This window comes from Battus philenor, unplaced genomic scaffold, assembly GCF_028537555.1.
Source record: "Battus philenor isolate CCGP_79_NKW_IND1 unplaced genomic scaffold, ilBatPhil1.0.hap1 SCAF_5, whole genome shotgun sequence".
Taxonomy (NCBI): Eukaryota; Metazoa; Arthropoda; class Insecta; order Lepidoptera; family Papilionidae; genus Battus; species Battus philenor.
The window spans coordinates 2,239,458-2,253,526 of record NW_027181715.1 but is presented as its reverse complement, the minus strand read 5'-3'; the positions used below and the strand labels follow the sequence as shown (position 1 = coordinate 2,253,526).

At 32.4% G+C, this 14,069-nt stretch overlaps 1 protein-coding gene across 1 annotated transcript in view; it reads left to right on the top strand.

Annotated features, from left to right (window-relative positions):
* The window catches only part of N (neurogenic locus Notch protein), a 181,889-nt gene that overhangs the window by 98,036 nt on the left and 69,784 nt on the right, over positions 1–14,069 (top strand). The window lies entirely within an intron of this gene.

Sequence of the window (14,069 nt, the reverse complement as noted above, 5' to 3'; positions counted from 1 at the left end):
TAATCAAGCTTTGTACGGTGAACTGTGGTTGCTATAAATATGCTTTTTGCTTTAGATTATTTTAAAACATTTACAGGAAAAAAGGAAAAAAATATTTAAGATGAAGCAGTCGTTGTAAAGGTCTGTGTAAGTTACTCTGTGCGAGTCGACGCAAGCTGCGCGCGCGCCTCGGGCGCAGACGGCGCGTCTGTGTGCGTGCGTGTGCACGCGCATGCGAGCGTGTGTTGGTGCGTGGGAACGGGCGCGGGGCGGACGCGTGCGCCTGTCTCCCCCCCGGCCCTCTCCTCCCGCTGTTTAACAACACCGCTTTTCGACACGCATCGCACGAATATATTGAATTGTAGTTTTCTGGTTTGATGTATGTAAAAATGTTTTTTTGTGACGAACGGTCAGTGTTATGCTGACATTTATATCCCGCGGATTCTATAATGCCATGGAACCTTGGCTTAAGTCGCTTGGACCATGCAAGGGTTCTTTAAAAAGGATTCCAAATTGGGCTGGCAGTCAGTAAGCGTTTAGCGTTACAATTCAAGGTTGCCTAATAAATTCGAATTTCGAATTAGGCTGTTCATATTATCAGGCCTATGCAACGAATTTCTTTTAATTTTGTACACTTATTTTATAAACCATAGAAGGAAACATAAAGAACTTTTACTTTTAATTCCACACAAATCATTATTTTTCTGATGGATTGTACTTTTTATGATTGCTTGCGAATATCTTTGACAAAATAAATTTTAAAAACTTGACGGGTGCATTTAAAATTATAATTCTTAATACTTATATAAAAGCACACATCCATATAGACGAAATGGTTATCGTATATTTTAATTTTCGTTATACAGTCTGCCAAATATTGTAGAGACGTGAAGTTTACTGGTGTAGATGCTTGTAAATACTACTTTTATTATTTGAAATAGACATCAATTTATTCAAAACAAATTCTTGTTTTCAACAGTCGAAACACTGGCCTGGGAACATGCAAAATATGCACAGTTGAACACGATTAAGCTAAAATATATCGTAATTAATTTTAATAAAGTTGATATTAACTAACATTGTAATTTGGGTGTTAAATTCGTCGTTCCATTATAATATATAATCTGTATCATAATTACAAGCTCAAGAAGGCAATAGAACGATTCAAATAACTTAATTCCAAATGTAAAATTTATTTAAATTTGTTAATCTCTAACGAATGATAAAGGTAAAATATATAAAATAAACTTTGTTCTGGACATATTTCGGACGATAAAACTTAATATCTTTCACGTATTCACATGTCCACACCATTGTCATTTCATTTGTACTATATCCAGTACTGGGCATAGGTCTTTCCCATAATATTTCATGCAGACCTATTAGAAACGTATTCCTTTGACTATAACAAGGTCACATGTCCGCATTATGCGTGAAACTACGCTGTCGTTGCCAATCTGTAGTGTCCACTAAGGCCCCAGCGGCTGTCTGATATAATTTAATTTAATATTCTTTATTGTACACGCCAGGAAAGATATACATAGTTGCATAATAGTAGAGAAAAAAATACAACGGGCTGTCCTAAAATACGTGTAAATTTCTTCCAGAGAGACAGCCATAGTACGAAAGTAAAATATAAATATCGGGTAGTTAACGTGCACAAAACATACACATATACAAACATACATACATATGTATATAGCATATAAACTTATAACGAATGCTGTGTAATATATACAATAGTTATACTGTTATATTATATGTTATACATTTTATAAAAACAATCGTTCAGCTGAAAAGAAGAAATCAATACACTTTTAAAAGTCCTGTAAATCTAATAATATCATATGTATTACACGAATATGATATTTGTTTTCACAAACATTATTGCTTATTTATTTTGATCAATTTCATGAGAGACTTGGACTAAGGCCATTTCTATAATAAGTTTAAAATATACAATCAATACGATAGATGTCATTTAAATTTAAAAAAAAACCCTGATAATACTAATTTGCATTCCGATTTCAATCGAGCAGGTGTCTTCGAAACAACAATCGATACTAAAAATAAAAATAAAAACTTGTTTACAACTACAAATAAGTTTTTTTTTATTCAATTTGGATTAAAATGGATGCTTAATTTATTTATAAGGATAAATAATGTACATTTAGCGAGAGGTGATAATAAATTCTATATTCAGTTAAAATATGCGATACGTATCGAGATGTGAATTTTACTAGAATTTTTGTGATATATAAAATTTATTAGTTTTATAATAATTTAATTTTCAATAGAAGTAAAAGCCTAGATGAAAATATACCTTAACTAACTGTATAATAATGAAAATCATTTCCTTTTTATAAATTATATAAATAGAATAAAAATGAATAATTCGGTGAGACACCATTAAATATATGGAACTGAATTTTTTTTTACCAATCGTCAACGTTAAAAGTACATGCTCTTTACAAAGATATATCATTTATAAACATTTTATATATTAGGACAAATATGTTAATCAAATTTCTATAGTAAATACGGGAAACGGTATGATAAATACCGCCGGCCTGGTCGTAAAAATATTGAAAAGATAAGAGACAGTTTTCTTAACGATTTTTCAACAAGAATACTTTACGTGACGTAATAGGTAGTTTAAACTCAAATGGTGCATTCTCATCTCGTATATCGTGTAACCTGTGGAGGTTAAAGTTCACGTGGCCCCCTCCCGCTACCGTGCGTCGGCCACGCCCCCCCCGCAAATTGCGTCCGCCGCTGCCTTGCGCCGCTCTCTCGTCCAATCGCCGAACAACGCGCATCTGAGCTGATCTAGATGTTGATCTGTATAATCTAATATATAAAATTCTCGTGTCACGGTGTTCGAACTTGAACTCCTCTGAAACGGCTTGACTGATTTTTTACCAAATTTAATATGCGTATTCAGTAGGTCTGAGAATCGGCTACTATCTATTTTCTATACCCCTAAGTGATAAAGGTTGTTCACACTTAAAATTTTATTTTTATTTTTTTAACGAAATTTTTTGTTTTTATTTTTTTATGATACAGCATACAAGAATACATACAACCATAAATTTTCACCCCTCTACGATCAACCCTTATTTATTATTTGTAAATTAAAATATCAATTTTTTTTTGCAAAACAACGTTTGCGGATCAGCTAGTATCTTATACATAGATATTATATCCCAAATTAATAATACCACTTGGCTTATCTAAGTTCTATCAGAAACTAAATATCTGGCATTTAGTTATTAGATTGAACACGTAACTTTCTTAAAAGAATATCACTCACGGTTACTGCAATGCATAGATATTCTTCTAAGATCACCATGACTATTCTTACGTGGGCATCAAACAACTTCCCGCGACCATAAATATGCCTAACAGATTCAGGCGTTACCTTGCGGAAGTCCATCCTAACTAAGAAACGGACTAATACATAGCTACTTCCGCTATGCAGCAGTACTTGTGCAATAAAGTGTAATGTTGAATGTGAAGTGCATAGTAGTCTTAACAAATACAGAGAATAGTAAAAAATATTAATGATTTATACTTTATGGAGATATTTTTTGACTTGCATAATCAGTTTATAACCAAAGTTGATTTATAAATGCTTTGACTGCAATAAGTTTACGTTTGACTATCATTGCTAAAAAAAAGATGCTTAATCATTTAATGGAATCAGGCGTTACCTCGCGGAAGTCCATCCTAAGTAAGAAAAGGACCAATATTTAGCCACTTCCGCACATGCAGTGGTAGTCGTGCAATAAAATGCACCGCCCGCCAGCCCGCTGATAAATGCGCATGCAGCAAACAATGCGAATCACACAACCGCCACCACCAAAACACTCAACACGTGTTTCACCCCTCCACGGGGCATCTTCAGGAGTTATGTTACACCGATTAGTGCCAAACACAGAGTGAGCTCAGTCAGCGTTTATAGGCTTCTTTTAGTGTATTTTGTTCGGGATAGGCTATTACCGTTTATTTCCAATAAGAACTGTTGGAGATGGTAGCCTGGCCGCATTCTGGTTAGAAGTATAATATCGCACTACCCGGTTTGTAGTTTGCACTACAGAATTTTAAAGCCACTTCGGCCATTTGTTCTGAGAGCCATGTGACTTGCCCACTATCATTTCAACTTGCCAATTCAAGAATGGTTACAGTATAACAAATGTACAGGAAAGGGTATAAATTTGTAAATCTCATAAATTACCGAATTGTACAAAGTCATAACAATGTATCTTGTGTGAAAACAATTATATTCGTATATTTTGTTATTTTCGTGAAATGTTTTGCGGGGCCTACTCGTTATCGCGGGCGGTGTCGACCTTAAATAGATTTTATCAGCGTTATCTATTTTATAACTTGTGACACTCATAAACTTGTACAGAGCTAATGTCCGTTGCTTCTCTTATAACGCCAATTACTCGGTTCGTGAGGGTCTTATCGTCTCCGGGACGCTATCGAAAAGATTTACAGGGAGCGGGAAGTCCGGCTCGAAGGACCAAGATATTATCGGTAATGTTCACACTATATTAGCTACGTGCACTTTGTAATATCTGACATAGAATTTTCGATCTATCTACACTGTTTAGTAGTCACATTGTATTATACTTATATGATATATTTGATGATATATTTTGGATCAGGCCACGGTTTAATCTAAAGAAAAATATAGATTTTAACCCTTAAATGCATAATGATGTAAAACTGCAACATACCACTTAAACGTAAAATGAGAGAGTAAATGCACAGTGTTGTATATATGCAACATAAGGTTCTTTTAAAAAGTAAGTTTAAAAAATATTATACACATTTTATTTTTTTGGCCTGCATTTTAGTGTACTTATCTGCAAGATAAATATTTTTTTAAGGTATAAAAAAAAGTCATGCATTTAAGGGTTAAAATTTTGATGAACATTATAATATAGAAATTGTCGTCGAGCTGAGTTTCTTCTTTACCAACACTTTTAAACGCAAACGATAAACGAGAAAATCGTGCAGAAACCGTCATGACCCGGGACATTAAACTTGTAATCTGTCAAATTCTCCTATCCACTACGCCCAAGGTATCTACCATGCATTTAAGATGTTAAGATAGCGTTTAGACTGCGTTTCCATTAATAGAATCACTCAGTTTTTTTTTAACTGAGTGATGATAATTAAAGGGTTTGATTGTATCAATACAATATTAATAAAAATATACTTTCTTTCGCACTCTCACGTCTAGTGAAAACGCACCTTTATTATCTCCAAAAGGAGACCCGTTGGATTCGTTAAAGTAATATACTCAAAAGTTAATAACAAGATTCATAAAATCTGCATACGATGCGAGAAAGTGCAACAAAAGCAAGTATTTATCAAACCCGGCGCACGCTGCAAGGCTCGAGGTCTGACAGGCGATGAGCTATGGCCATCGGAGGCGGCTACTGGATATTTTATGGACCTTCGCGGACCTTTTATTTCGCTGTAACCGCGCGCCGTCTTACTTTGTGCTCTTTAATTGGTTTAACTTTTGTGGCCATTGTTTACGATGACTGCTATCATTTAATTCTGTTTAACAAACTTTGCGCTTTTTTAATTTTACTTTTCATTATTTGGATGCTAAATAAACGTTTGCATAATTATCTTATTAACAGTGAGAATAAGTGGAATTATATTAAATGTATATATTATTGTAAATATATCTTAAGAATTTATTTAACGTCTGTTCTTCTTATTGTTTTATCGTCTGGTTTGAACATTAATATAACGTGTATGTAGATAGGACTTGATTTGTTCACATTAAAATTACGTAAAAAAAATACTAGAAATGGCATATCCTTGCTCTGACTTCGTATCATTGACCAATTACCATCTGTGTACAATGTACAGCGGTAGCATTACGCCAAAATTATTTCACAATATTCATCTCAGTTATCAATTACCCTCATTATCTGATATCACCAGGACACATGACACGACTCGACGCTAGTACCATTTATCTTAAAAGGCGTGAAGCATTTATTACAATACCGAATGCGGTTAGAGTTGCATCAATGTGCCGTCTCGCCTGCACTGCTCGGTAGCAACTATGTAACAGTTATCCATACGCTTAAGGCGTTAACAGGAAGCCGTGTTTTAGTATAATCATTCCACAAATGAGGGTATCGCATTTTTTTTAAAATCCATCCTTGGCACGTATAACTGCGTATGACCATATCCCGGGCGACAGGAACTTGATTGGATCCGATGATATTGATCAAATGAATGCAAGGAGAAAAACTCCTTTTGCCACGTCTTTAAAGAATACAGTTACCATAATTTATTTTACATTCACATATAATTATCTTCATATGTAACTGTTCAACAAATATACTAAATGAAAACGAAAATGTAAAAAATATCATAAGATTCATATAATTAGATAAATCTGGATTAAAAATCAGGTGAAATAAGAAACGGAATATTGTTATTTATTGAGACATACCAAGTAAAAGTAATGTTATAAATTTTAGCCTCATTGAATTGCTTTAAATGTTACAGAGATTAGTATAAAACAACGGAACGATACGAAAAACCATACTATATTTTATATATCATGGTGTTGTACTTAGCATTATGGACTTTCAATTTAGCGATTCAAGTTCTGATTTTATCTTTTTGGATGTAGTATATGACAGTTATTATTTTTCAAATGTATGTACGATCTTCAGGGAAGGCCTTTGTCTTACTGTAGGCGTATATCGTCTAAAAAAGGAGAAGAATATGTGACTATTATTTTATTTCTTTATTAAAGAGCTTAAACTAACTTTCTCAAACACAAACCTAAAAGATGAAAAATGCAGATGTGGTTACACCCGCTTTGTTACACATGAAACGTTTTATAAACTCTTAATCATACAAAACACGTTATTTTTTATGATTAAAGATATTCTCGCGACTGGTTTTTTTTTATTAACGTGCCTTTATTTACAAAGTCTTAACATCACGTGTTAGTTATAAGGTTTCAAATTTACTAACGGTTTGAATTTATTACTCTACTACAACACAAATTGTTTTATAATTAGTTTTGTAATTCTCTTTAAAGCTAATTAGTCTTTAGTAATGTTTAATCTACAAAGAAATAAAAAAATCGAAGCAAAACTAATTTTATCAAATAAATAAAGGAACTGTAAACATTTTAAAATAATGTTTTACGTTACTCCTATGGGTGTATAGTTGTCTTAATTTAGTTCGATATTAAATGACAAGAAAGTTTATATTGTATATACTATTTTAAACATCATATGCCCAAGTCCAAATCTCCCGTTTCGTATATCTCATTACACAAGCGCATTTGTTTTACTTCCCGACATCGGGTAGCCGACGGAGCACAGTTCTACGAACCAGTAGCAGTCGTTACAAATATTTGCCATGTGACCACCTGGCCTCGCGTCAACCAGCTTACCTGTTAATTTATACACTGCCATGTATAATTTCTTCAGCTCATTCCTCACTGTGACATGAGGTAACATGTTTTACGTTTCCATTATAATTGCTTTGTATGACGTCACTGATTATACATTTATGAAGTGAAACAAAATTGTTTTAACATATTTACATTGGTTCATTATATTTAAACGATTAACGGAATTTATGTGGAAGATTACTTTTATTCGTTATTATAGGCAAAGAAAATATAGAAAGAAAAACATAGATTACCAAAAAAGATACCATTCCCCGAACTTGCGTAAGTTGAAAGTAGATTTATATGAGTTATTTTTGAAGTAGTTTTATTCTCCGAAGTTTGCAGTAACCTTCTTACTTTATATTTCTCCCTTCTTTTTTATTCTTCGTAAGTAAAGCCTTTTAATGCCAATAACACAAGAATTTATAATTGTGTTGATATAAAAGTGTATTAAAAATATACAATTAAATAAAATATTTCTTTTAATTACATGTTTATATAAATGTTTGTTAATTAGTTTTTGTGTATTTAAATGAAATATTAAATAAGTTTACACGTAGCAAGTGATTAAAATTAGAATCAGATTGAATTCCCTTATAATGGAACTCCTGAATTTAAAGCCACTCGGTTTCAAGCAGGCTTTGAGTTGGAAAAAGCTGAAGAAACTCGGCCAGTTTTTCTCTCAAAGTTAGTTGGTCAATTTACATTTATTATCAGATATTATCAAATATTAAATAGACTTGTATGAATGCTGTTTAGTCTGTTAAAATTATATAGTTTATTAGGATATTTTAAATGTGTTAAAATTATTAAAATGAACCGAACCGAACAAATTAATAAATAGCTATTTATATAAACTTCACAGTGGTATAAATGATCACTTTGTGTAGTTTTTCTTTAGTGTAAATAATTTTTTTAACATAGTGGAAATAGTTATATATTAGTCCTTTTCTTACTTAGGATGGACTTCCGCAAATTAACGCCTGAATCCATTGGATATTTTTTTGATTTTTTTTTAAATAATAATGTCGAAAATTACATTGTCTATAGTTTCGTGTAAGTTTTAAGAGCTTACGGGATATCAAATAACCGAACGTAGGCACGCAAAGTGTATTTATTGCGAAGGCTCGGCCTCTCGCGACGCGGAATCTGCCGTCGATGTTCATAAATTATTATCACCTGCCAGCCTCCAGCTAGACGGGGCAAGTTCAGCTTTAAATTACTTACCTTTACATCACTGATTCACCCACGTAACTGAACTGTGTTTAATTCAACTTAACCTAACATGTAATTATAGCATCGTTATTTACGTTTCCAGGTCGCTCTTTGTCAAATCTGTATGTCTCACAGATAAGTAAATCTACCAGTTAAATTTTAGCACTGAATCATTCAAATACTTAAATTACATATAATACATATAAGGACAAAAAACGCCGTAAAAGATTTATTGTTATAAAACCAATATTACAACGTAACAAAAACATTGCGTTGAGTTTGATTATTAAATCGATGAACTATTTAACGTACTTAATATTAAAAAAAACTCGTATTACATTTAAATCTGTTGTCCTTTTTATAAAGAAAATGTTTACAGTTACATACAATTGATGATAATGAATTTTCTCTAGTATCTAAACCGGATGATATTTTTAAATTTTAATAACAGCGTAGTATATTATTTTGTTTCATTCACGTCCTTATTAGTTTTCACGTTTCCATAATCCTATTATTATTTACCCCTACGTATCCTACTCCCTACTTAACTGAAGAGTGTTTTATTCAAGTTAGACTCCAAGTTCCAGGTCGTATTTTAACAGCATTGGATCTAAACTATTTTCAGCGCTGAAATATTTCGATAAAGCGCTTTTTAAAGCATTAGATCGGCGATAGAAGCAGCAAAATTAATTTATGGTGCGCTCGATAATGAAGATTTAGCTCCCAGCGTACGACGAACAAAGGCGGGAGCAAGCGGTTATTTGAAGAGATAATGGAGGCTGCCGGTCTGTGTCATCATTCCGTTGCACTTGTTATGCGCTAATTAGCCTCTCTGTTGGCCCCCGTGTCTCATTTCGATCCCTCTGCCTGTCGTACGTACACCATTTAACAATTCCCTCACGTGCATGCAGCGCAATTACTGCATGCGAGCGTTTAATTTAATTTATAGTTATTTTCAGCCGTATCAAAAACCTCGAAAAGTTTTATTACTTTCCTTTTGTTCAATCTAATTAAATCATATAATTAATTCATTTCAAAATATAACAGTATACATATAACAGTATAGTAGATACAATTCTGTTAAAATACGACCTGAAACTTGGAGTCTAACTTGAATAAAACACTCTTCAGTTAAGTAAGGAGTAGGTGACGAAGGGGTAAGTAATAACGAGAAAACTAATAAAGGACGTAAAAGAAACGAAATAATATAATATGCTGTTATTAAAATTTAAAAATATCGTCCGGTTGAGATACTAGAAAAAACCCATTATAATCAATTGTATGTTGTAACCGATTTGACAGACGTTGTAACAAGGACAACAGATTTAAATGTCTTATGCATGGACATAAGCTCCTCCTTAAGCCTTTCTTCTAAATTCGGAGAGTTGTGACCTTTTCGGACAAGACTATAGCTTCCATATGGAGTCATGTCGTGTCGTTTTGTCCTCTACCCTGCGGACGATCATCAACTCTCAATTCCATGCTGTTTGACTTCTCCTTCCAACATGTCCAAAGTAATAGCAATTGTTACATAAAGATAGTAAAGATACGTGTAGTAATTACTTAAGTATAGAGGCAATAGTAATCTAATGTGCAGTATTCTGTTTAAACGCTACATCTAAATACGTCAATTCTATTCCAGAATTCACGTCTCAGCACTATAAATGAAAACTATGAAAACTTGCGTATAAATTTTATCATTATGAATGAAATCTTTTATTAAAGTTATACTGATAAACTGCAGATTTTAATCTGTCGTTATTTTTAATTTTTGCAATACGTAATAGGTCTTTGCTTCTAAGTTTAAGCCTTTTCGTTGTTTTGTTTCTATTTCAATGAGATAAATATTGTACATGTTTGATTGTGTTGCGTTTTAATATATAAACATTAGATTATATATTTGGAATCTGAATATGCAGCGGAAAGTGCTGTATGCTTAAAAACATGTTGAGGACAGGCAATGATTTTTATTTGATCATTATTTTCATGCGACGCACTAAAACATGTGATTTTAAATTACCCTGTGTAAATGCAGTGACTTTAATTTGTCACTATATTTCTTGGTCATATCATAAGACGTAAGTAAATGTATTTATTTTGCTTTTGGATACATTTCGAATTCATCAAAATATATGCAATTATATGCAGTAGAATATGCTGCAGATATTAATCTATGTTGAGTACATGCAGTGCATGCAACCCAGCCTTCTGAGGTCAACGCGTGGGTGTGAAGGAACGGGCCCCGGGGCCGCCCACGCCTCACAAACTACAAGTCCCCGTCAAGTTGAGCGTCGGAAATATTCAGACCCGAGCGCCCATCGGAATGCACCAACAGAAACGGCTATTGTGCTCACTTGGAATATTCTTAGCGAACCTATTGTATTTATGTTCAACTTTTGTATTTCTATTTCTATTTCATTTCTGCCCTTTCATACATTTACGCATACGATATTGTGTAAGAATTTCCGTTCCGTTTCAAGCTGACGGTGATTTATTTTGATATTGTGATCTGTTATAGATATAAAAGCTTCAAAGGGGTGAATGTATATCACACATGTCAGAAAATTTTTTAAGGCTCTTACTTTTATATCTAACTAGCTGATCCCGCAAACGTGGTTTTGCAAAAAAAATTAAAGTTTTTAATTAACAAATGTAAGATAAGGGTTGATCATAGAGGGGTGAAAATTTAGGTTTGTATGTATTTTTGTATGCTGTATCATAATAAAATAAAAAACAAAAAAAATGTCTAAAAAATTAAAAATAAAATTTAGGGGTGGACCACCCTTATCACTTAGGGGTATGTAAAATAAATAGTAGCCGATTCTCAGACATACTGAATACGCATGTAAAATTTGGTAAAAATCGGTCAAGCCGTTTCGGAGGAGTTCAAGTTCGAACACCGTGACACGAGAATTTTATATATTAGAAGATTAAACTGCGTGTGCATATTGGCGATTTTATATGTACTTTTTTGGCAGATAAACACGTGGAAAATAAATAAAAAAAAATCCTTTACATCCATCGCTGGTTAGTTTTAAACAAAACTATATAAACATCAACAAGATTTACGATAAATATTTATATTAATTAAGCTAAAGAAGCAAAATTACGTTTACATCGTCCACATAAAAAGACCCACAATTAAAGAGTCTGGGATTACATAGATAGGATTTATGTTAAATCTCAAACGACTAAAGATCTGATGGTTTTCCCACAAATGCTGTTAGTGTAACAATTTTCGATACGATGCCGCGTGAGATTGACTTCGTCTGTTGGAATATTAAAACGACTGCGGGTGGGTGTCGGGTTTTCGGCCATAGGCGATGATTGCTTGAATTTATTCGATTATTCGGAAACCATTTCTATTATTATTGTTATATTATATTACATCTGTGGACGCACACTGAGTTAATATTGGTTTTTTGATATCGATTTTCGTTCCGTTGAAAGTAGTTATTTGTTTAGTCTGTCGTAAATTAGAAATAGTTAATGCATTACGAGTTTTTATTTACATACTATGATTCGTCTTCTAAAAAATCAATATTTGATATTTATATCGTATTGTATACATCGAACATTATAAATGTCATCAGTTTAATTTTAACTTTTATTTATTAACATTGATTCTGGAATAAATCATTATTATCATGTTATTTTAGATAATATCAACATTTTTACATTTCGATTTGTCACAAATTTATTATGAAAATTTATATGCAAAAATTGCAATTTAATTTCAACTATTTTTTAATTCATTTATTCAACCAAAGATTGTTACAAAAGTATTGTAATCAAACACAAAACATCTTATAAGTAAAAACTTTTTGCATAATCATTATGAGTGGATATATCTGTACATTAAATTCGCCAAAAATATACAAAGGTAAAATGTGAAACAAATTTAAATTGAAAATCGTCATACATAATGCAAATACAATTTTTAATAATAATTATACAATGTCTGAAATTGAAAAAAGCCAAATTAATTTTAAAATAATGTTTTTTTTAATCGATTAAAATTATCGAATTACCGATTATTATAGATAAAAGAAAAACATCGCGGAAATCAAATAATAATATTATGAATGAAATAAAAAATTAAACAGTATAGCAAGAATTTATAGTTTTTTACATACATAACTTACACTACACGTACATAGTACACTCATATTGTTAATCCAACATCACTTATTTTCGCATTTTGTGTAAGAATAGTCTTTTGTATGTTCAAGCATTACACGGTAAACTGCGGTACGCGAATAAAAATGAGCTTCAAAGGTTTTTAAAAGGATAATATTTATAAAAGCACATTTTGCCTTAACTAAGAAATACGTTATTTTCTCTTTTCGTGTTTGTCACAAATTACATTGTCACGGTACACCATAGTTATATAAAGCGAACGAATGTAGCCCCGAGGTGGGCAGCACAAAAGGCGATAGCCTGCGCAAGCGCATGTCATGCGGCCGTGGTCGCGACGTATCGGTTTTATTTATAGGCGACGTCCGGCGCTTGCGATAGCGCTCGCGGACCGCGGACCCGTTTCCTACATAGCCTCCTTGTTAACCGTCCTGTACTTCGACAAGGGATGTAAACTTTGTAGTCTTTTATTAAAACTAAACAGCAGTGGCGCTCATATATCTATTTATGTAGCAAACATAACATATTATCTGATAGCCGGTTTTTGTATCGTTATTTCACAATAAGTTGACCTTATTGAACGTTCTCTTAGCTTCACTTTCAGCTGAAATTTCGTAAAACCAGTTCTTAGCTGAACTATACTCAATAAAAGTAAAATTCGTACGTAATTTTAAGTGTCTTAACATAATGGTTTTAAAGATATCGTTATGAGTCAGTACCTAGATGAATATCTCCTTATTATCTATCTTTATATATATAAATGGAATTTCCGTTATGATTAATAACAATGTATCTTATCTAGCAAGCTATTGTTTTTGTAAGCTAACATTGTGTATTGTTTTTATTCTCAAAAATGCCCATATTAATGTGTATTTCGATTTACAACATGATTATACTGCTATATATATATATAATAAATACGTCGCGTACTGAAAATACAAAAAAAATCAATATACAGTTTTATTGTCAAAAATATATTGGCGGTATATTTTGTATCAGAAAAGGATTTTTTTAAACCTTTGGCATATGTCTTTGTGTGTATCAGCTGAAAAAAAACGTGCGAAAAAGAGAAAGAGAGAGTGCGTTTGTAGATTTTCAAAATAATTATTTTGAGTTTTACAGAACATCAGTAAATAAAAAGATGAAGTACCGCTGCATTTACTGAAAGTTGGTGTTTCGTTTCGTGTAATTCTTTTAACTTTAGCGAAATCCAATCTTTCGAACTATAATTTTTGTGAGGTATTATTTGGTGTTATTTTTAAATTTTCATAGACTAATAGTGTAT